This window comes from Panicum virgatum, chromosome 7N (assembly GCF_016808335.1).
Source record: "Panicum virgatum strain AP13 chromosome 7N, P.virgatum_v5, whole genome shotgun sequence".
In the NCBI taxonomy this organism is placed as follows: Eukaryota; Viridiplantae; Streptophyta; class Magnoliopsida; order Poales; family Poaceae; genus Panicum; species Panicum virgatum.
Window position 1 is genome coordinate 4,592,513 of NC_053151.1, and position 8,426 is coordinate 4,600,938.

Consider the following 8,426-nt stretch of genomic DNA (forward strand, 5'->3'; position numbering starts at 1 on the left):
TGCTTAACATACTTGCCACATCAAGTAACAAGTGAAATTAAATGAGAAAGAATGTTGATACATGATGAATGTTTATTCCAACATGTTTGTTTAGTAATAAAGGATCACCTAGAATGGTTAATTCAACTAGAACCTTGAAACTAAAAGATGAAAATAAGGACTTACTCTTTATTGCTTTTCCGCAAAAGAAACCCCAGAGCCTTCAAGCCTTGCATACTTAGTTACAATGGACTAAGGTATATCCGTTTACGGGTAAGCCTTGCTGAGTATTAGTATACTCAGCCTTGCTTGTGGCATTGTTGTAATACCCGGTTTACAAAAGGACATAAACCGAGCAATCATATACGTGCCAGGATCAAGTCACACGTATATACAACAGAATGAACAGTATATCATAGCACATATCACATAAAAAGATATAATAAAACGAAATACGAGTGTTACTTATTACATTAATGACAAAATATCTGGTACATAAATGCGGAAGCGTAAAACAAGTACGGAACTCTCGGAAGCTGGGCGCCACAGGGACGTCGACTTGGAGACGACCGCCTAGAAGTCCTCATAGTCCTGGTAGCTCTGCGTGAACTCCTCCGTGTCGCCGGGAACTGAGCAACAGTAGGATATCCCCAAAAGAGAGCAAGAGAGGAAAAGAGTAGAGAAGGCAAGTGTGAGTACACAACTTGTACTCAACAAGTATAACACAAACTATGCACCTCTTTAATGTGCTAGTACGAATACCATGATGCTCAACAAAAGATTGTGTAATGAAGGAATGCGTAGCACCAGTATCGAAAAGTACTGTGGTTGGATATGAGTTGACCATGAACGTACCAATAACCACGTTCGGAGCCTCGGCCGCTGACTCGGCCGTCACGTGGTTTACCTTCCCCTGGAGTGGCGCCCTGGGCTGGGCTGGGCGCCCCTGCTGTCTTGCCTGCGCCTTCCGGGGACAAGAGCTGGCGTAGTGTCCCGGCTGGCCGCAGTGAAAGCACACACGAGGGAGTGCCGAAGTTTGCTGTCCAGCAGGAGGAGCTGCTTGCCGTGGAGCCTGGGGTGCCGGTGGAGCTGGTGGAGTGGCACGAGCCGGAGGTGCTGGAAACCTTTGGCCCTGCCCCGCCTGCTGCTGCTGCTGTCGAGGCGGGTACTGCTGTGGCCGCTGCTGGTACTGCTGGGGCGGCCAGTGCTGCTGTGGCGGCTGGAAGCGGGGACGGGTGTTGCTGCTGGATGCAGATGGAGCGAACTTCCTCTTCCTGTCCTCCATCTCCTAGTGCTTACGCTCAGTGTTGAGCGCTGCGTCAACCAGATGGTTGAAGTCATCGAAGCGGAGGTTGAGCAGCGCATACTGGAGGTAGTCGTCCAGGCCCTCCATGAAGTGCTTCTGCTTCTCGTGGTCATCCGTGACCTCGGCAGGGGCGTAGCGAGCGAGCTGAAGGAAACGGTCACGGTACTCCGTCACCGTCATCGTCCCCTGAAGTGAAAAAGAAAGATGTATGACGAAGGATTAGCTTAGCTTTTCCTGTTTCAAAAAGATAGAACAAGGGTGGTCTTAGCTCAAAAGGAAATGCTGAAGGATTATATCTGGGTTTACCTGCTTAAGCGCAAGGAACTCCTTCTTCTTCATCTTCATCACGCCTGCTGGGACGTGGTGGCTGCAGAACCGCTCCCGGAACTGAGTCCAGGTGAAAGCGTCGTGGTCCTGAGTCCTGTAGGACTCCCACCAGTCAAGAGATGCCCCTCACAGCTGCCCTGCTGCGTACAAGACACGCTCACGATCATCGCATTGAGCGATGTCTAGCTGGCACTCCACTGCACGAAGCCAGTCGTCCGCCTGAAGTGGATCAGCCGCGTGGGAGAATGTCGGCGGGTGACCCCTCAGAAAATCTGTGCGCCGGTCGCGGGGCTACTGTGGCTGAGGAGGAGGCTGAGCATGGACCTGATGCAGTGCCTGAACAGTATTGTTCAAGGTGGCCATCATCTGCATCTGGAGCTGGAAGAACTACTCCGGGGTCCAGGGTGGAGGCATCGGCAGTCCGGTACCCTGGTTGTTCTGCCCCTGCTGGCCAGAACTGGAACCGGTGCTCCTGTTGTTCACCATCTGATTTGAACAAAAAATTTATGAGCAAGGTTATTGTATAGAGATATTTTATCCAGCTGAAAGAAGAACTCGAGCATGATAAAGTAGAAAGGATAGAGTACATGGTGTAACACCCGGTTTATAAAAGGACATAAACCGAGCAATCATATACGTGCCAGGATCAAGTCACACGTATATACAATAGAATGAACGGTATATCATAGCACATATCACGTAAAAGACATAATAAAGTGAAATACGAATGTTATTTATTACATTAATGACAGAATGTCTGGTACATAAATGTGGAAGCGTAAAATAGGTACGGAACTCTTAGAAGCTGGGCGCCACAGGGACGTCGACTGGGAGACGACCACCTAGAAGTCCTCGTACTCCTGGTAGCTCTGAGTGAAGTCATCCACGTCGCCGGGAACTGAGCAGCAGTAGGATATCCCCAAAAACAAAACAAGAGAGGAAAAGAGTAGAGAAGGCAAGTGTGAGTACACAACTTGTACTCAACAAGTATAACACAAACTATGAGGCTCTAAGGTTAGCTGACTCAACTGCATTAGCTTTTAAGTCTTGGCAAAATTTTATTAAAGCTAATTACTACAAGTTGGTGAGATTACCACAAACCCAGTTACATAGAAATTAATCAAATTAATTAAGAAACTACTGAGAACCAAACCAAACCAATCAAAACCCCGAGGTAACCTCCCTCATCGGAAGGAGATGACCCCACTAATCAAAAGGAGGATCTGGGCCGCTCATGACCGTGAGCACGGCTAGTATACCAGTTTTACACTCTGGAGAGGTTGCACATCTTTACCCACAAGTCGTGAGCTATGCTAGTTGTTCATCACACTTCCTTAGGTGAGATGACTAGCAAGCGCACTACGAGGACGTTACAGAGAATCTCGTTGGTAAGGGGTAACCGCGAAGGTTGGATCGGCGACGATGGAGCAGGTCTAGTGGGCATCAAGCACAAAGCACAAATGAGGCCAATCAGCACGAGGGCCATATAAGCTTACCACCCTTGCCCCGCAGGTAAGTTACACCCGACCAAAAAGACCTAATTAGTAAGTCAAGACCATCCCATTCCAGTCTTGTGGTAGCGCTGTTGTCCCAGGTTGTCGCTCCATGAACTGGTCCTTAGGGAGGGTGGCCAACCAAGCACTAAGCACCGTGCTGCCCCCCTAAACCATGTTTCTAATAAAACCAAATTTTTAACGAGGCGTAAAACGCTCAGAATTAAATTACATATACCATTAATCCAATTAATTAAAAAGGACCAAGTGTGTTATAGCGCGACACCTAGCACAACTAACCAAAAGGCAACCCAAGGTATATATAAAGGATATAAAGTGGCTAGGAAAGTCCTTATAGGCATATAGTATTAAAATGCAATATGAAAATTGTATTTAAAGGTGATAGGTGGTTCATATTATACTTGCCTTCCTCAAAGTGCTCCTGCTGCTCAAAGTGTCCTGTGGAAGATGGCTCCTGGTACTCCTCCGGTGGCTCAACGTCTACTCACGATCGCAACGCCAAAACAAGTCCAGCACATACACATACATGCAAACAAAAGAAACAGCTAAGAAATAGTACATCATTACATAAAAACAGTGCACAAAACTAAGCTAGGACAATTCTACACGTTACAACGATCATGTGGACATAATGAACATCTAAAACGGAGCTAGAACGCGAAAAATCTAGGGCTAAAACAAGGTCTAGGGACTAAACTGCGAGAAAACTACGGTTCCAGTGACTTATCTGCGAGAAAACTAGGAAACACGGGGTGTCCGGGCAAAAAACCGAGGACCTAAACATAATTAACGCATAGACTCAGGGGCTAACGCGCAAAACTACTAGGGCTGGACGGCGGACCCAAAATCTAAAAAGCTCAGGGGGCTCCGGGAAAGAAACAGGGCTGATATGCAATTATTTTTGAACTGCAGTGGACTGCGGGTTGATTCAGGGAAAACTCAGGGTCTCTTTAGCAAAAAAAACAGAGCGAAGCGCTATCTTCTTTTCTGAGCTGTTGCATCTGGATCTGGCGGCTCAGATCTAAACCGGGCACGATCTAATCCTACGCGTCCAAAACAGATCGGGCGGCTCGGGTTGGTTGGGCGCGGATCGGCGGCGAGGCTCGCTGGGGATGGAGTTCCCACGGCGCAAGTTCGCCGGAGTTGGCCGAACTCGGTCTTCCGGGCTGGGATTCGAGAGAAAAAGGGTCAGGGAGGTCCGGCGCAGCACGCGTAACCCACCTAGGGTTACAGCGGGGCTCTGCAGGGATCGGAGTGTGGTGCGCAGGAGCGGAGGCGACGCTGCGGTGGCGGATCTTGCTGGCATACACGTTCACGCAACACCGGGGTTCTATTCCGGGCATGAAAGGGATAAGGAGCAAGCGTAGAGCACGGCACAACTACTGGGGTCTCTACATGGGGCTATTGTGCAGTGGAACGGGGGCACGCCACGGCGTGGCGGCTCTGCGGCGACACACCTCACACGGATATAGGGGAGCAGCATCCTAACTCCTGTCTAGGTCTAGCGCACGAGCAAGAGGAAGATAGGGCGAACCTCACCAGGGGCTTGGAATGACCGGAGGCGCGGCGTAACGAGGTCAGCGGCGAACGCGGGCGGCGATGGTGCGGCGGGATTCGGGGCGAGGTCGATGACGTGCTGTTCTGGGCGTCCTGGTTCCACGGGCTGGTTCAGGGTCGTGCTGCGAAGCTAGGAGATCGGTTAGCAAGGCCGGAGGATCACCGGCGGTGAATAATTCCTGCGAAGCCAGAGCTCACCTGCGTGGAGGATCTGGCGAAATTCGGCGCACACACGAGCCGAGGTCGGGGAAGAAGGGCCTGGCGAGGATCCTGGTCCTACGGCGGAGCTTCTGCGTCGGCTTACGGTGGCGGAGGTGTGGTGGAGCGGCCGGACCACGCTGGCGCAGCGCGTTTGCTCCAGTGCCAAGAATGAGGGCGGTACTCCTAGGGTTTGGGGTTGACTGCAGGGTGGAGGTTAGGGTTCAGGGGAGGCTGGGGTGGCGTTTAAAGGAGGGCGCCGGGGGTCTCGGCGTGCGGGCCGTTGGGCACGCGGGTGAGCATCACGGCGAGGATCGTGGACTCTGTTAGCGCGCTGGGGAAGGAAGGGAGGTAGGGGATGGCGCCGACAGGTGGGTCCAGCGGGACGGTAAGAGAGCGTGAGCGACGCGCGGGCTGCGGGAAAACGGCGCTGGCGCGCGGGGTCGGCCTGTCAGAGAGAGAGGGAGAGAGAATGCGGATGCGCGGCTGGGCTGCTGCGCTGCGTCCTGGGCCGTCTTGGGCTGCACGGGCGGGCTGCGTAGAAGACGGCTGGGGCGGGCCACGAGCGTGGTGAGGGGGAGGGCAATGCTAGGCTGAGCTCGGCTGCTGGGCTGGATCACCGGTACAGTTCTTTCTATTTCTTTTCCCTTTTCTTTTTTTCAAACTAACTCAAACTATTTGAATTCAAATGAAATTTAAATTCGAACCCTAAGCACTCAAACCAAATAAAACTTATGCACCAGCATGAATGCATAAACAAGTTTAAACCTAGAAAAAATTTTATTACTCATGAAAGAAAATTAATTTAAATGCAAGGCTAAGCATATAAAACCTTAGAAAATTAAATAAAGCCAATTAAATTTATTATTAAATACTAAAATTTAAATTAGGGTGTTACACATGGTTACCCCCAACGATCTAACTCATTTTATTAGTTAATTAAACTTTAACTTAAGAATCGATTTCTTTTTTTTAAGCAAATTTAACCACTAAGCTATGCAATCAACCAAAGATTCAAATCAAATATTTGCATAATTACTAGCATACAAATTTTACACTTTAGCCGAGTCTAACACACAACTCGACTAACACAACGCGTCGTGAAACATTCTATCGTGATATTATAAAGGGTCATAAATTTACCTATGATGGTCGGTCGACTTGCTTCAGGCCAAAGTCTACCGAAACTATTTCTATAGAGAAAAATCAAGGCAAGACGAGTAAAAGTATCAGAATTCAAGGAATATAATAGCAAAATAATTTCAGCAACTAAGGCCAGAGAGAAGAAGACCTAAAACTCGACTAGTTCTATTTAGGCTTTCGTCCTACAGTCGATATATCTCTGATACCTCTCTGTAACACCTGGTTTACAAAAGGACATAAACCGAGCAATCATATACGTGCCAGGATCAAGTCACACGTATATACAACAGAATGAACAGTATATCACAGCACATATCACGTAAAAAGATATAATAAAATGAAATACGAGTGTTACTTATTACATTAATGACAAAATGTCTGGTACATAAATGCGGAAGCGTAAAACAAATATGGAACTCTCGGAAGCTGGGCGCCACAGGGACGTCGACTGGGAGACGACCACCTAGAAGTCCTCGTACTCCTGGTAGCTCTACGTGAACTCCTCCGTGTCGCCAGGAACTGAGCAGCAGTAGGATATCCCCAAAAGAGAGCAAGAGAGGAAAAGAGTAGAGAAGGCAAGTGTGAGTACACAACTTGTACTCAACAAGTATAACACAAACTATGAGGCTCTAAGGCTAGCTGGCTCAACTGCATTAGCTTTTAAATCTTGGCAAAATTTTATTAAAGCTAATTACTACAAGTTGGTGAATTACCATAAACCCAGTTACATAGAAATTAATCAAGATTAATTATGAAACTACTGAGAACCAAGCCAAACCAAACCAAAACCCCGAGGTAACCCCCCTCGTCGGAAGGAGATGACCCCACTAATCAAAAGGAGGATCTGGGCCGCTCATAACCGCGAGCACGGCTAGTATACCAGTTTTACACTCTGCAGAGGTTGCACATCTTTACCCACAAGTCGTGAGTTACGCTAGTTGTTCATCACACTTCCTTAGGTGAGATGACTAGCAAACACACTACGAGGCCGTTACAAAGAATCTCGTTGGTAAGGTGTAACCGCTAAGGATTCTGGAATCAGCAACGATGGGGCCCACCTCACGAGGGTACAAGCACACAGCACAGACCAAGCCGGAGGAGCAGGGACCATTGAAGCTTACCACTGCTCTTGCCCCGCAGGTAAGTTACACCCGAACAAAAAAGACCTAATTAGTAAGCCAAGACCGTCCCATACCAGTCTTGTGGTAGCGCTGTTGTCCCAGGTTGTCGCTCTATGAACCGGTCCTTAGGGAGAGTGGCCAACCAAGCACTAAGCACCGTGCTGGCCTCCTAAACCATGTTTCTATAAAAACATATTTTAAGGAGACGTAAACCACTCAAGCACACAGCACAAAGGGTAACGCTCAGAATTAAGTTGCATCTACCATTAGTCAAATTAATTAAAGGATATAAAGTGGCTAGGAAAATCCTTATAGGTATACAGTATTAAAATGCAGTATAAAATTGTATTTAAAGGTGATAGATGGTTCATGTTATACTTGCCTTCCTCAAAGTGCTCCTGCTGCTCAAAGTGTCCCGCGGAAGATGGCTGCTCCGGGTACTCCTCCGGTGGCTCAACGTCTACTCACGATCGCAACGCCAAAACAAGTCCAGCACATACACATACATGCAAACAAAAGCAAAAGCTAAGAAATAGTACATCAATACATAAAAACAGCGCATAAAACTGAGCTAGGACTATTCTACGTGTTACAACAATCAAATGGACATAGAGAACACCTAAAACGGAGCTAGAACACGAAATCTAGGGCTAAAACAAGGTCCAGGGACTAAACTGCGAGAAAACTGAAAGCTACAGGGGGTTCTGTGCAAAAACCAGGGACCTAAACATAATTAACGGTTAGATCTAGGGTCTAACATGTAAAACTGATGGGGCTGGACCGCGGGTTCGAAACTAGAAAGCTCAGGGGCCTAAACGCTAAAAACAGGACCTATCTGGAATTATTTTTGAACTAACGTGGACTACAGGTTGATTCCCGAAAAGTCCAGGGTCTCTTTAGCAAAAAGGACCAGAGCGAAGTGGTATCTTCTATTCTGGGCCATCGGATCTAGATCTGAGGGCCAGGGTTTGATGGATCCAAGATCTAATCTGGGCCACGTGTCCCGGATCGAGCGGCCAGGGTTGGTTGGGGGGGCGGGCGGCGGCGCTGGGTCGTCGGAGTCGAGTTCCCGCAGCGGAGACTCGCGGGACAAACGCGTACGCGGGTTTTCCGCCATGGCTTGGGCTCGCGTTTGGTCCTGGGGCACGAGCGCGGCATGGGTAATCCACCTGGGCACTCAGCAAGGGCCGGCGAGGCTCAGGGCGGCGAGTGCGACGACGGATGTGGGTCTGCACAGCGGAAGTCGCCGGCGTGCGTGCGTTCGAGCTGCTCTGGGCTCAA